Consider the following 16469-nt stretch of genomic DNA (forward strand, 5'->3'; position numbering starts at 1 on the left):
GGTGGGCCCCACGTGATTTCCGGGTGGGGCCCACGTGATTTCCGGGTGGGGCCCACGTGATTTCCGGGTGGGCCCCACGTGATTTCCGGGTGGGGCCCACGTGATTTCCGGGTGGGGCCCACGTGATTTCCCCGTGGGGCCCACGTGATTTCCGGGTGGGGCCCACGTGATTTCCGGGTGGGGCCCACGTGATTTCCGGGTGGGGCCCACGTGATTTCCGGCTGGGGCCCACGTGATTTCCGGGTGGGGCCCACGTGATTTCAGGGTGGGGCCCACGTGATTTCCGGGTGGGGCCCACGTGATTTCCGGGTGGGGCCCACGTGATTTCCGGGTGGGGCCCACGTGATTTCCCCGTGGGGCCCACGTGATTTCCGGCTGGGGCCCACGTGATTTCCGGCTGGGGCCCACGTGATTTCCGGGTGGGGCCCACGTGATTTCCCCGTGGGGCCCACGTGATATCCGGGTGGGGCCCACGTGATTTCCCCGTGGGGCCCACGTGATTTCCGGGTGGGGCCCACGTGATTTCCGTGTGGGGCCCACGTGATTTCCGGGTGGGGCCCACGTGATTTCCGGGTGGGGCCCACGTGATTTCCGGGTGGGGCCCACGTGATTTCCGGGTGGGCCCCACGTGATTTCCGGGTGGGGCCCACGTGATTTCCGGGTGGGGCCCACGTGATTTCCGGGTGGGGCCCACGTGATTTCCGGGTGGGGCCCACGTGATTTCCGGGTGGGGCCCACGTGATTTCCGGGTGGGGCCCACGTGATTTCCGGGTGGGGCCCACGTGATTTCCGGGTGGGGCCCACGTGATTTCCGGGTTGGCCCCACGTGATTTCCGTGTGGGGCCCACGTGATTTCCGGGTGGGGCCCACGTGATTTCCGGGTGGGGCCCACGTGATTTCCCCGTGGGGCCCACGTGATTTCCCCGTGGGGCCCACGTGATTTCCGGGTGGGGCCCACGTGATTTCCGGGTGGGGCCCACGTGATTTCCGGGTGGGGCCCACGTGATTTCCGGGTGGGGCCCACGTGATTTCCGGGTGGGGCCCACGTGATTTCCCCGTGGGGCCCACGTGATTTCCCCGTGGGGCCCACGTGATTTCCGGGTGGGGCCCACGTGATTTCCGGGTGGGGCCCACGTGATTTCCGGGTGGGGCCCACGTGATTTCCGGGTGGGGCCCACGTGATTTCCCCGTGGGGCCCACGTGATTTCCGGGTGGGGCCCACGTGATTTCCGGGTGGGGCCCACGTGATTTCCGGGTGGGGCCCACGTAATTTCCCCGTGGGGCCCACGGGATTTCCGGGTGGGGCCCACGTGATTTCCGGGTGGGGCCCACGTGATTTCCGGGTGGGGCCCACGTGATTTGCGGCTGTGGCCCACGTGATTTCCGGGTGGGGCCCACGTGATTTCCGGGTGGGGCCCACGTGATTTCCGGGTGGGGCCCACGTGATTTCCGGGTGGGTCCCACGTGATTTCCCCGTGGGGCCCACGTGATTTCCGGGTGGGGCCCACGTGATTTCCGGGTGGGGCCCACGTGATTTCCGTGTGGGGCCCACGTGATTTCCGGGTGGGACCCACGTGATTTCCGGGTGGGCCCCACGTGATTTCCGGGTGGGGCCCACGTGATTTCCGGGTGGGCCCCACGTGATTTCCGGGTGGGGCCCACGTGATTTCCGGGTGGGGCCCACGTGATTTCCGGGTGGGGCCCACGTGATTTCCGGGTGGGGCCCACGTGATTTCCGGGTGGGGCCCACGTGATTTCCGGGTGGGGCCCACGTGATTTCCGGGTGGGCCCCACGTGATTTCCGGGTGGGGCCCACGTGATTTCCGGGTGGGGCCCACGTGATTTCCGGGTGGGGCCCACGTGATTTCCGGGTGGGCCCCACGTGATTTCCTGGTGGGGCCCACGTGATTTCCGGGTGGGGCCCACGTGATTTCCGGGTGGGGCCCACGTGATTTCCGGGTGGGGCCCACGTGATTTCCGGGTGGGGCCCACGTGATTTCCGGGTGGGGCCCACGTGATTTCCCCGTGGGGCCCACGTGATTTCCGGGTGGGGCCCACGTGATTTCCCCGTGGGGCCCACGTGATTTCCCCGTGGGGCCCACGTGATTTCCGGGTGGGGCCCACGTGATTTCCGGGTGGGGCCCACGTGATTTCCGGGTGGGGCCCACGTGATTTCCGGGTGGGGCCCACGTGATTTCCGGGTGGGGCCCAGGTGATTTCCCCGTGGGGCCCACGTGATTTCCCGGTGGGGCCCACGTGATTTCCGGGTGGGGCCCACGTGATTTCCGGGTGGGGCCCACGTAATTTCCCCGTGGGGCCCACGGGATTTCCGGGTGGGGCCCACGTGATTTCCGGGTGGGGCCCACGTGATTTCCGGGTGGGGCCCACGTGATTTCCGGGTGGGGCCCACGTGATTTCCGGGTGGGCCCCACCTGATTTCCGGGTGGGGCCCACGTGATTTCCGGGTGGGGCCCACGTGATTTCCGGGTGGGCCCCACGTGATTTCCGGGTGGGGCCCACGTGATTTCCGGGTGGGGCCCACGTGATTTCCGGGTGGGCCCCACGTGATTTCCGGGTGGGGCCCACGTGATTTCCGGGTGGGGCCCACGTGATTTCCCCGTGGGGCCCACGTGATTTCCGGGTGGGGCCCACGTGATTTCCGGGTGGGGCCCACGTGATTTCCGGGTGGGGCCCACGTGATTTCCGGCTGGGGCCCACGTGATTTCCGGGTGGGGCCCACGTGATTTCCGGGTGGGGCCCACGTGATTTCCGGGTGGGGCCCACGTGATTTCCGGGTGGGGCCCACGTGATTTCCGGGTGGGGCCCACGTGATTTCCCCGTGGGGCCCACGTGATTTCCGGCTGGGGCCCACGTGATTTCCGGCTGGGGCCCACGTGATTTCCGGGTGGGGCCCACGTGATTTCCCCGTGGGGCCCACGTGATTTCCGGGTGGGGCCCACGTGATTTCCCCGTGGGGCCCACGTGATTTCCGGGTGGGGCCCACGTGATTTCCGTGTGGGGCCCACGTGATTTCCGGGTGGGGCCCACGTGATTTCCGGGTGGGGCCCACGTGATTTCCGGGTGGGGCCCACGTGATTTCCGGGTGGGCCCCACGTGATTTCCGGGTGGGGCCCACGTGATTTCCGGGTGGGGCCCACGTGATTTCCGGGTGGGGCCCACGTGATTTCCGGGTGGGGCCCACGTGATTTCCGGGTGGGGCCCACGTGATTTCCGGGTGGGGCCCACGTGATTTCCGGGTGGGGCCCACGTGATTTCCGGGTGGGGCCCACGTGATTTCCGGGTGGGGCCCACGTGATTTCCGGGTGGGGCCCACGTGATTTCCGGGTGGGGCCCACGTGATTTCCCCGTGGGGCCCACGTGATTTCCGGGTGGGGCCCACGTGATTTCCGGGTGGGGCCCACGTGATTTCCGGGTGGGGCCCACGTGATTTCCCCGTGGGGCCCACGTGATTTCCGGGTGGGGCCCACGTGATTTCCGGGTGGGGCCCACGTGATTTCCGCGTGGGGCCCACGTGATTTCCGGGTGGGGCCCACGTGATTTCCCCGTGAGGCCCACGTGATTTCCCCGTGGGGCCCACGTGATTTCCGGGTGGGGCCCACGTGATTTCCGGGTGGGGCCCACGAGATTTCCCCGTGGGGCCCATGTGATTTCCGGGTGGGGCCCACGTGATTTCCGCGTGGGGCCCACGTGATTTCCGGGTGGGGCCCACGTGATTTCCGGGTGGGGCCCACGTGATTTCCGGATGGGGCCCACGTGATTTCCCCGTGGGGCCCACGTGATTTCCGGGTGGGGCCCACGTGATTTCCGGGTGGGGCCCACGTGATTTCCGGGTGGGGCCCACGTGATTTCCGGGTGGGCCCCACGTGATTTCCGGGTGGGGCCCACGTGATTTCCGGGTGGGCCCCACGTGATTTCCGGGTGGGGCCCACGTGATTTCCGGGTGGGGCCCACGTGATTTCCGGGTGGGGCCCACGTGATTTCCGGGTGGGGCCCACGTGATTTCCGGGTGGGGCCCACGTGATTTCCGGGTGGGGCCCACGTGATTTCCGGGTGGGGCCCACGTGATTTCCGGGTGGGGCCCACGTGATTTCCGGGTGGGGCCCACGTGATTTCCGGGTGGGCCCCACGTGATTTCCGGGTGGGGCCCACGTGATTTCCGGGTGGGCCCCACGTGATTTCCGGGTGGGCCCCACGTGATTTCCGGGTGGGGCCCACGTGATTTCCCCGTGGGGCCCACGTGATTCTTATTCAGTTACAGCAAGGGTGTGAAGTACCTGTTGGAAGTTCCAGAGGTTAGATGTCATTATCAGTGAGATGCCTCAGCGGAAAACGGCCTCATCTAGCCTGGAGTGGAGAACCTCCTGGATTTTTTCGAGTTGGGGCAGGTGCTCTCGTCTTATGACGGTGACCTATGGGACTCGCTCTGGTGTCCTCAGGACTGGCCAGTCCCCATGCGAGTTGCTCGCGGGCCTTTTGGGATTCCTCTCCCTTCGATGCCAGGGCCAAAGACCTTGTGTGGAGTCGGGGCCGGAACCTGAGGATTCCTCTCCAGTGCTGACATGGAACTTGGGGTACTTCTGGACTCTCCCCAGGGGAGTCAGTACTCGTCTCGAGAGGTGGCATGCATGTGCGCTTTCCTCTCGAGCTGTAGCAGCAGTGTCACGCTTCCGGTCGCGTCGATCATGGGATCAGTGGCTTTCCCTTGAGGATTTCCCACGAGGCTTTTCCACGAGTCTGCGGGGGGCGGGGTCCGGTGGGAGCGGGTGCTGTGCTGGGATGAGGCCCTTTATCCTTACATCTTCCTGTGGGAACGGAATCGGGGAGCTCTGTGGCCTTGCCGCCTTCAGTGGCTTCCTCTGCACAGGGGCCTAGTGCCTTCTGCCTTCTGTCAGGCGTTACGGGGTTTGGGCTTCGCTTTGTCGGCCTTGGCCTTGGCCCTGGCCTGGGCCTTGGCCTTACCCTTGGCGTTGCCCTTGCCCTTGCCCTTGGCCTTGGGCTTGGCCTTCCCTAGGCCTTGTCCTTGGCCTTACCTTGTCCTTGCCCTTACATTGTCCTTGCCCTTAAACTTAAACTTGACCTTGACCTTGACTTTGACCTTGACCTTGGACTTGACTTTGACCTTGAACTTGACCTTGACCTTGAACTTGAACTTGACCAACAAGGGGAGACCAGATTTGCTCAGAGCAGCGGAGGTCCAGAGGCAGGGCCGTGTATCTCCCCTTCCCTTTGTGATCACTGCAAAGACATTCCTAGCTGATAGCGGGAGTGCCCATGAAGAAGCAAGCAGTGGGAGTGTGTTTGACACGACTGTGTGCCTCAACTCCACAAGGGGCCTTTCCTCTTGAAGTAGTCCACTTGTCCCCTTGGGGAGGGTGTCATGCCTCTTTTCTCACACTGCCAAAGGGTGGAGCAAAGCTCGCTCTGTCAGAGGTACAAAAACAGCAACTGAATGGATTTTCAAGCTCTTGCTAGGCTGCACCCTTTCAGGGCCCACTTTACTGAAACAGGTGCTCTGTGGCCCCCGGTTGGGTATGCAGGTTCACAAACAGGGTGAGATCCTGTCCAAGCCAACAATTTTCCTGAAAGACCTAGGCTCACTAAAGCTCTCCTCCAGAGCAAAGGGGATAGAGGAGATGTATGGAGGAGTCTTTGCCTTTCCCTATGAGTGTGGGGCTACTCCCTACAGCCCCAAGCTCAGGGATAACTGCCTCTAAGAAAGGAATGGCAAGAAGTGCTAATCTTGGAGGTTGGGACAGGGAGTTCGCAGCATGTGGGGAAAGAAAGACTTCTTCGGGGAAGAAGAGGCAACCACCGGGGGTGTGTTTGCAAGCCTCTATTTGGAAGGAACAGGTTTGCTTATACAACTCAAGACCTCCAGATCTGCTCAGAGGACTGAAGTTCCAGAGACAGGGCCATGTATCTCCCCTTCCCTTTGAGATCCTTGCCAAGACATTCCTAGCAGATTGTCGGAGTGCCCATGAAGAAGCAAGCAGCGGGAGTGTGCTTGACATCACTGGCTGCCTACCTGGGCTCAGCTCCTCAAGGGGCCTTTCTCTCCTGGTAGGCCCTATGTCCCCTTTGGGAGAGGGTTGTGCCCTCTTCCCTCCACACTGCCAAAGGGTGGAGGTGGAGCAAACTCGTTCTCTCCGAGGTAAAAGAAAGACAAATTGGATGGATTTTTAAGCTCTTGCTATGCTGCACCCCTCCAGGACCCACTCGAGCAAAACAGGTGCCCTGTGGCCCCTAGGTCGGGTATGCAGGTTCACACACTGGGTGTGATCCCGTCAAAGCCAAGAATTTTCCTGACAGACCTAGGCTCACTAGAGCTCTCCTCCAGAGGAAAGGGGACAGAAAAGATGTGTGTGTGGAGGTGGCTCTGCCTTTCCAGGTCCCAATCTCAGGGATAACTGCCCCTAAGAAAGGAACTGCTGCTGCTGCTGCTGCTGCTGCTGCTGCTGCTGCTAAGTTGCTTCAGTCGTGTTCGACTCTGTGCGACGCCATAGACGGTAGCCCACTAGGCTCCCCCGTCCCTGGGATTCTCCAGGCAAGAACAGTAAGTGGGTTGCCATTGCCTTCTCCAATGCATGAAAGTGAAAATGAAAGTGCAGTCGCTCAGTCGTGTCCGACCCTCAGCGACCCCATGGACTGCAGCCTACCAGGCTTCTCTGTCCATAGGATTTTCTGAAAGGAACTGCAAGAAGCACTTTTCCAGGAGGCTGGGAAAGGGAGTTCGCAGGATGTGGGGAAAGAGAGCCTCCTTCGGGGAAGAATAGGCGGCCACTTGTTTTGTGTTGCAAACCTCTATTTGGAAGGAACAGGTTAGCTTATACAAAGGGAGACCTCCAGATCTGCTCAGAGGACCGAAGTTGCAGAGGCAGGTCGGTGTATTTTCCCTTCACTTTGCGATCCTTGCAAAGACATTCCTTGCTGATAGATGACTCAGCAAGGGCCTTTGAGACTGTTGTTTTCTTTCCTAGGTTCAAAGATTCCTTCAGTTCCTAATATAGATATCCTAGAAATTATGTGACATCCGTGAAAATCTGATATGTCCTGGTCAAATGCTGTCAGTTATAATTCTAGTTATCATATTAAAGCATTTCAAGTCGCAGCAGTGACCAGATGACATTGTCAATTTCTATTTCATCAGGTTTTAACCATGTCCTCTATGGTTTCACACTGATGCCTTTGCAGAAATACTGCTACTTCAAGATATATGGAAAATACTTTTTTTAAGCTTACTGATAATTTGTTTGTTTGTTTGCTTGTCTTCTGGTAAGCTGGTACCAGATGCAATTTAGTCTCCTCTCTAGGTTAAGAGAACAAAGTTTTCTTAGAATGCAATTTTTGATCACAGACTATGAGTTTCTCTACCTTTCATTGATTTATAATTGTTTTCATCATCTGTTTTTTTTTTTTTTTACTTCGGTAAAGTAAATAAGCCTTATTTAAGATTTTGGTACATGTAGGATGGACTAAGCTTTCCCCACTCTTGCAAGTTCCCTTAACCCTTCAGATTCTTCTCGTGGGACCAAGATCTCACTTTCCTCCAGAGGGACAATCCAAGCTTTTTATCAGTTGATCTGCCCCTGACATCAGAGTCAAGTTGAGCACGAGTTGGCCTATAATTTAGGCATGAAACTATGACTACATAAAGAAAAGGTGACTTTATGATTCAGGGATGGCCATGATATGCCTTGCACTTCAGAGAAAATGGGTTAAAATGATTTTTTTTTCTTCAGAACTGCACAGCCAGTTCTTTCAGCATATGCAATTGAAAACATCTAGTCATTAGGTCAGTTTTCATTCCAATCCCAAAGAAAGGCAATGACAAAGAATATTCAAGCAGCTGCACAATTGCACTCATCTCACACACTAGTAAAGTAATGTTCAAAATTCTCCAAGTTCACATGAACTGTGAACTTCCAGATGTTCAAGAGGGATTTAAAAAATGCAGAGAAACCAGAGATCAAATTGCCAACATCCACTGGCTCATTGAAAAAGCAAGAGAGTTCCAGAAAAAAAAAATCTATTTCTGCTTTATTGACAATGCCAAAGCCTTTGACTGTGTGGATCACAAGAAACTGGGAAAAATTCTGAAAGAGATGGGAATACCAGACCACCTGACCTGTCTCTTGAGAAACCTGTATGCAGGTCAGGAAGAAACAGTTCGAACTGGACATGGAACAACAGACTGGTTCTAAATAGGAAAAGGAACATGTCAAGGCTGTATATTGTCACCCTGCTTATTTAACTTATATGCAGAGTACAGCATGAGAAACACTGGGCTGGAGGAAGCACACGCTGGAATCAAGGTTGCTGGGAGAAATATCAATAATCTCAGATATTCAGATGACACCACCCTTATGGCAGAAAGTGAAGAAGAGCTAAAGAGTCTCCTGATGAAAGTGAAAGAGGAGAGTGAAAAAGTTAGCTTAAAGCTCAGCATTCAGAAAACTAAAATCATTGCATCCAGTCTCATCACTTCATGGCAAATAGATGGGAAAACATTGGAAACAGCAGCAGACTATTTTTGGGGCTTGGAAATCACTGCAGGTGATGGCTGCCTCCATGAACTTAAAACATATTTATGACTTGGAAGAAAAGTGATGACCAAACTAGACAGCATATTAAAAAGCCGAGACGTTGCTTTGCCAACAAAGATCCATCCGGTCAAGGCTATGGTTTTTCCATATGTCATGGATGGATATGAAAGATGTACTATAAAGAAAGTGACAGCTGAAAATTTGATGCTTTTGAACTGTGGTGTTGGAGAAGATGCTTGTAGGTCGCTTAGACTACAAGGAGACGCACCCACTCCATCCTAAAGGAAATCAGGTCTGAATATCCATTGGAAGGACTAATACTGAACCTGAAACTCCAATACTTTGGCCACTTGATGTGAAGAGCTGACTCACTTGGAAGTTGCTTTGATTTGCCTATGAGTGTGGGAGCCCTCCCTGGGCAAAGGGCCTCAGGGGTCATTGCCACTGAATCACGACATCCAAGCAAGCGCATTCCAGCTGTGTGACATGCAGGAAGCAGGAGACTGGGAAAACTGTCTTCCTTAGAAGAAGGAAAGTCATCCACAGAGAGTGTGTTTTCAGGCCTCTCTTTGCAGCAAGTGTTTTGCTTCTCAGACATCAGAGCTGCAGGCTTGCTCTGAGGGCCTCAATTCCAGAGTCAGGGCTGTGTGTCTCACTGCACTTTCCAAGCATTGCAGACACATTCCTAGGTTGGAGCAGTGCTTCCCGTGAGAAAGAAGCCTCGGGAGTGTGTCTGAGCGGGCTGAGTGCCATGCTAGGGTCACCTAGTCGAGGGCACCTTGCACATCCAATGGGCCCCAGGCGAGTAGCTATGGACCGGCCCCTCGGTTGAGATATCCCAAAGCAGGGAACAAAGCTAGCTCTGTCAGAAGGAGGAAAACGGCAATGGGATGGATTTTCAAGCGGTTGCTAAGTCACACCACGTGAGGGCTCCGCGGGAAAGAAATGCGAATTTTGGCCTCTAGGCCCAGTATCCAGATGTGTGCACAGGATATTTTCCCCACAGGATCCAAGAATGTTCCAGACAGACCTAAGCTCACTAGCTCTCTCCTGCAGAGGAAATGAAATATTGTTGCTGAACCACGAAAAGATGCTGGGATTCTTGGCTCATGGAGGAGAAGAATTCAATCCAGGGCCCAAGATGAGGCTTGATTGCTCAGAGCTTTTGTGCAATCGAGTTTTATTCAAGTAGAAAGGAGATAGAGAAAGCTTCTGACAGAGACATCACAAGGGGCAGAAAGCGTACCCCCTTGCTAGCGTTAGTAATGGAGTTATATACTCTCCAATAAGTTATTACAATGAACAAAAGAATGTGTGGAGGTTGTAAAGACTCACTAGACCTACTCCCATAATTTACATTTTAAGATAACAGGATTAGCCAGAAGGTTTTTCCAGAGACCGTCCTCAAGAAGGATGCATGATTGTTATATAATCCTAAGGAATGTAGAGGGAAAAAAAAGTGTGTCCTTTCTTCCTCCTTGAGAATTCTAGACCCCTCTCTCCTTGGGGACCCTTGAACTTCTTATAAACCTGCCTTGGCAATGACTCTCTCAGAAACATGATTGAACAGCCGTTTGGAGCTTCCTTTGACTTTCCCTGGGAGGGAGGGAGCCCTCCCTGAGCACAGGGCCTCAGGGGCCATGGCCAATGAAAACTCATCTCCCAGTAAGTGCTTTTCAGCCCTGTGTGACTCTCAGCCCACAGGAGGCTGAGAAAACTCTCTTCCTTGGAGGAAGGAAAGGCAGCCCAAGAGTGTGTTTTCAGGCCTGTATCTTGCAGCAAGTGTTTGGCTTGTTAGACATAAGACCTGCAGGCCTGCTCCAACAGACTCCATTCCAGAATCAGGGCCTTGTGTCTCCCTGCAGTTTCCTGGCCTCGCAAACACATTCCTAGGTGAGAGCAGTCCTGCCCATGGGGAAGCAGGCTGCGGGAGTGTGTCTGAGGGGGCCAGGTGCCATGCTGGGGTCACCTGGTCGAGGGCACCTTGCACCTCCAATGGACCCCAGGCAAGGAGTTGCAGGCCACCACCTTGCTTCTGAAATCCCAAAGTGGGGAGCAAAGCTCGCTCTGTCAGAGGGAAGAAAACAGCAACAGGATGGATTTTCAAGCAGTTGCTAGGCTGTACTGCGTTAGGGCTCCAAGGAAGAAAAATGCAAATGTTAGCCCCTACGACTGGTATCCAGGTGGGCTCCCAGGATGATTTCCCCGCAGGATCCAAGAACGTTCCAGACAGACCTGGGCTCACTAGCTCCCTCCTGCAGAGGAAACATGATAGAACAGCTGTTTGGAGGTTGCTTTGACTTCCCCTGGGAGGGTAGGATCCCTCCCTGGGTGCAGGGCCTCAGGGGCCATTGCCGCTGAGAAATGCCCTCTAAGCCAGACCTTTCCAGCCTTGTATGACTCAGCACGGAGGAGACTGGAAAAGCTATCTTCCTTGGAGGAAGGAAAGGCAGCCCCAGAGAGTGTGTTTTCACACCTGTATCTTGCAGCAAGTGTTTGCGTCTCAGACGTCAGACCTCCAGGCCTGCTCCAACGGCCTCAGTTCCAGAGTCAGGGCCGTGTGTCTCCCTGCATTTTCTGAGCCTTGGGAACACATTCCTAGGTCAGAACAGTCCTGCCCATGGGGAAGGAGGCTGCGGGAGTGTGTCTGAGGGGGTCGGGTGCCATGCTGGGGTCCAATAGAGCTGGAACCTCCAATAGACCCCAGGACAACAGCGGTGGGGCTGCCCCTGGCATCCGAAATGCCAAAGTGAGAAGCAAAGCTAGCTCTATCAGAAGGAAGAAAAGAACAATTGGATGCATGTTCAGGCTGTTGTTGGGCCGCACCACTTCAGGGTCCCCCCCGAGAGGAACGGGCGCCCTGTGGCCCCTAGGTCCGATATGCAGGTTAACACACAGGGTGTGTCCCCATAGGAGCCAAGAATTTTCCTGACAGACCTAGGCTCACTAGAGCTCTCCTACAGGGCAAAAGGGATAGAACAGACTGTGGATGTGACTCTGCCTTTCCCAGCGAGCATGGGGCCCTGCCTACAGCCCCGGGCTCCAGGGAAAATTGTCCCTGAAAAATGACCTCCAAGAAGCGCTTTTCCAGCAGGCTGGGATGCAGAGTTCACAGGATGCGGGGAAAGTGATCGTCCTTCAGGGAAGAAGAGGCAGCCACCCAGTGTGTGTTTGCAAGCCTGTATTTGGAAGAAACTGGTTAGCTTCTTCAAGGGGAGACCTCCAGGTCTGCTCAGAGGACCGATATTCCAGAGGCAGCACCGCGGTATTGCTCATGAAGAAGCAGGATGCAGCAATGTGTCAGACATGACTGGGTGCCTTCCTGGGTTCAGCTCCGTGAGGGGCCTTTCCACTCAAAGTAGGTCCCATGCCTCCTTGGGGAGGAAGTGGGGCCCGCTTGCCTCCAAATTGCCAAAGGCTGGAACAAAGCTAGTTCTATCAGAGGTAAGAAAAGAGCAATTGGATGGATGTGGAAGCTGTTGCTGGGCCGCACTGCTTCAGGCCCCCCACCCCTCCGGCCCCGAGAGAAACAGGCGCCCTGTGGCCCCTCGGTCCTGTATGCAGTTTCACACATAGAATGTGTCCCCATAGGAGCCAAGAACTTTCCTGACAGACCTAGGCTCACTAGAGCTCTCCTACAGAGCAAAGGGGATGGGACAGATGTGTGGCTGTGGCTCTGCCTTTCCCTGGGAGTGTGGAGCCGCTCCCTATGGCCCTGGGCTCCAGGGGAAATTGCCCCTGAATAATGACCTCCAAGAAGCGCTTTTCCAACTGGCTGAGACGTGGAGTTCTCAGGATGCAGGGAAAGCGAGTGTCCCTTCAGGGAAGCAAAGGCAGTCACCTGTTATCATTACTTACTAGAATAGTAGGTACCTTCTCTGGTTGGGCAGAGGCCTTCACTACCTGATCTGAAAAAGAAAATGAAGTAGCTCGCTGATTTGAGAAATAATTCACAGACTTGGGTTTCCAACCAGTATAGAATCCGACAATGGCCCTGTCTTTGTAGCCGCGTTAATTAACAGGTATGTGAAGCTCTAAATATCAGTGGAAATTACATACAGCATATAGGCCCCTGTGTTCTGGAATGGTGGAAAGAAACAACCAAACTCTTCAAGAGACTCTTTCAAAATGGATCATAGAGACTGACTGTACATGGATGGGCTTGCTTCTGGCAGACTTACTCATATTACGGGTAACTGCACGTTCCCATAGTTGTTGTCCTTATGAAATTTTCGATGGGAGAACCCCCCACCCCACAATGAGGCAGGTGTTAGCAGATTTGCCACAAGTAAGCAGGTGGGATTTCACAGCAGCTGGAACAATTAGGTAAGGTAATAAATCAGGTAACTAAGTTTGTGTAAAAAAAAATATCATTCCCCCTTGAGGAACAGATTCATGAATTTGTGCTCAGTGATCAGGTGTGGCTCAATGACTGGAAACACAATTCCTTGGCCTGACATCGGAAAGGTCCTTATACTGCTGTTTTAGCCACAATTCTGAAAGAGAAGGGAATACTAGACCACCTAACCTGCCTCTTGAGAAATCTGTATGAAGGTTAGAGCAGGACATGGAACAACAGACTGGTTCCAAAAAGGAAAAGGAGTATGTCAAGGCTGTATATTGTCACCCTGTTTTATTAACTTATATGCAGACTACATCATGAAAAATGCTGGGATGGAAGATACGTGAGCTGGAATCAAGATTCCCGGAAGAAATAGCAATAAACTTAGATATGCAGATGTCATCACAATTATGGCAGAATGGGAAGAGGAACGGGTATGTCGGGGAACTTTTTGAGTTGCAGTAAGGGTGTGAAGGACCTTTTGGAAGTTCCAGAGGTTTGGTGTGATTAGCCTCGAGAAGCCTCAGCGGAATTGGGCCTCATCTCGCCTGGAGGTCAAAACCTCCTGGATTTTCTCTAGTTCTGGCAGGTTCTCTCCACTTAGGACGGGGACCTCAGGGACCCCCTCTGGTGGCCTCAGGAAAGGCCAGTCCCCATGCGAGTTACTAGGAGGCCTCTCGGGATTCCTCTCACTTCGATGCCGGGGCCTAAGACCTTGTGTGGAGTCGGGGCCGGAACGTGAGGATTCCTCTCCAGTGCTGACATGGATCTTGGGGTACTTCTGGAGTCTCCCCAGGGGACTAAGTCCGCGTCTCGAATGGAGGCATGCACGTGCGCTTTCCTCCAGAGCGGTAGCAGCAGTGTCACCCTTCCCGTCGCGTCGATCATGGGATCTTTGTCTTTCCCCTGAGGATTTCCCATGAGGCTTTCCCACGAGGCTTTCCCACAAGGCTATCCCTCAGGGCCGTCCCACGTGCCACCGTGGTGTGAGTCGAAAACAGTTTCCTCTGGACTGTACTGGGACATCTAGAAGACTCTGGGAATGGTGGAACGACCCTGGAGTTCCTCTCGCCTTTCCTATGGAGAGCGCCTCCTATTGAGATGCGACTGTAACGCCCAGAATTCTTTCCCAACCAAGCAGGGAAAGGATCCCTCATCGGGAACTACGATGCGGCAACGGGGCTCCTCTCGATGTGGGCGGGACCATCGTGTTTCCTCTAGAGTGGAGATGGGTAGTTGGGGAACTTCTTGTGTTGCAGCAACTGTGTGAAGGTCCTTTTGGAAGTTCCAGAGGTTCGGTGTGATTAGCCTGGAGAAGCCTCAGCGGAAATGGGCCTCATCTCGCCTGGAGGGCAAAACCTCCTGGATTTTCTCGAGTTGCGGCAGGTGCTCTCGACTTACGATGGGGACCTTAGGGACCCGCTCTGGTGGCCTCAGGAAATCCAGTCCCCATGCGAATTAGTAGGGGGCCTCTCGGGATGCCTCTCCCGTCCATGCTGGGGCCCAAGACATTGTTGGTAGTCATGGCCGGAACCTGAGGATTCCTCTCCAGTGCTGACATTGGTCTTGGGGTACTTCGGGAGTCTCCCCCAGGGAGTCAGTCCTCGTCTCGAGAGGGGGCATGCACGTGCGCTTTCCTCCCGAGTTGTAGCAACAGTGTCACGCTTCCTGTAGGGTGGATCAAGGGATCTGTGGCTTTCCCTAGACTCTTTCCCACGAGGCTTTCCATGAGTCTTACCCACAGCGCTTTCCCACGTGCCACCGTGCTGTGCGTCGATCCTCGGCGTGGAAGTCGATGCAGTGCAGGGAAAACAGGTTCCTCTGGAATGGACTGAGACATCTGGGGGACTCTTGGAATGGAGGCAGGACCCTGGAATTCCTCTCGCCTTTCCTGTGGAGAATGCCTCCTCTTGAGATGCGACGGGAACGCAGGGAATTTTTTCCCTAACAAGCAGGGAAGGGATCCCTCATCTCGAGCTACGAGGCGGAAACGGGGCTCCTCTGGATGTGGGCGGGACCCTCGTGCTTCCTCTCGAGTGGAGACGAGTATGTCGGGAAACTTCTTGAGTTGCAGCAGGGCTTTGAAGGACCTTTAATAAGTTCCAGAGGTTAGGTGTGATTAGCCTCGAGAATCCTCAGTGGAAATGGGCCTCATCTAGCCTGGAGGGGAGAACCTCCTGGATTTTCACGAGTTGCGGCAGGTGCTCTCCACTTACGATGGTGACCTATGGGACCCGCTCTGGTGGCCTCAGGAAAGGCCAGTCCCCATGCGAGTTGCTTGCGGGCCTTTTGGGATTCCTCTCCCTTCGATGCCGGGGCCTTAAACCTTGTGTGGAGGCCGGGCCAGAACCTGAGGATTCCTCTCCAGTGCTGACATGGATCTTGGGGTACTTCTCGAGTCTCCCCAGGGGAGTAAGTCCTCGTCTCGGATGGGGGCATGCACGTGCTCTTTCCTCCAGAGCGGTAGCAGCTGTGTCACGCTTCCCAACGCCTGGATCAAGGGATCTTTGGCTTTCCCTCGAGGCTTTTGCACGACGCTTTCCCACAGGGCTGTCCCACGTGCCCCCGTGGTGGGAGTCAATCCTCGGCGTGAAAGTCGACTCATTGCAGGGAAAACAGGTTCCTCTGGTATGGACTGAGACATCTGGGGGACTCTTGGAATGGTAGCACGACCCTGGAGTTCCTCTCGCCTTTCCTGTGGAGAGCGCCTCCTCTTGAGGTGAGAGGGGAATGCCGGGAACTCTTTCCCGACAAAGAGGCGAAATGTCCCTCATCTCGAGCTACGAGGCGGAAACGGGGCTCCTCTGCATATGCCCGGGACCCTCGTGCTTCCTCTAGAGTGGAGACGGGTATGTCAGGCAACTTCTTGAGTAGCAGTAAGGGTGTGAAGGACCTTTTGGAAGTTCCAGAGGTTAGGTGTGATTAGCTTTGAGAAGCCTCAGCGGAAATGGGTCTCATCTCGCCGGGAGGTTAAAACCTCCTTGATTTTCTCGAGTTGCGGCAGGTGCTCTCGATTTACAACGGGGACCTCAGGGACCCGCTCTGGTGGCCTCAGGAAAGGCCAGTCCACATGCGAGTTGCTCGGGGGCCTCTCGGGATTCCTCTCCCTTTGATGACGGGGCCTTTGACCTTGAGTGGTGTCAGGTCCGGAACCTGAGGATTCCTCTCCAGTGCTCACATGGTTCTTGGGTACTTCTGGAGTCTCCCCAGGGGAGTAACTCCTCGTCTCGAATGGGGGCATGCACGTGCGCTTTCCTCCAGAGCTGTAGCAGTAGTGTCACGCTTCCCATCGCCTGGATCAAGGGATCTGTGGCTTTCCCTCGAGGCTTTCCCACGAGGCTTTCCCACGAGGCTTTCCCACAGGGCTGTCCCTCTTGCCACCGTGGTGTGATTCGATCCTCGGCGTGAAAGTCGACGCAGTGCAGGGAAAACAGGTTCCTCTGGAATGGACTGAGAATTCTGGGGGACTCTTGGATTGGTGGCACGACACTGGAGTTCCTCTCGCCTTTCCTGTGGAGAGGGCCTCCTGTTGAGATGGGACGGGAACGCCGGGAATTCTTTCC

This window comes from Ovis canadensis, chromosome 6, assembly GCF_042477335.2.
Source record: "Ovis canadensis isolate MfBH-ARS-UI-01 breed Bighorn chromosome 6, ARS-UI_OviCan_v2, whole genome shotgun sequence".
NCBI lineage: Eukaryota > Metazoa > Chordata > Mammalia > Artiodactyla > Bovidae > Ovis > Ovis canadensis.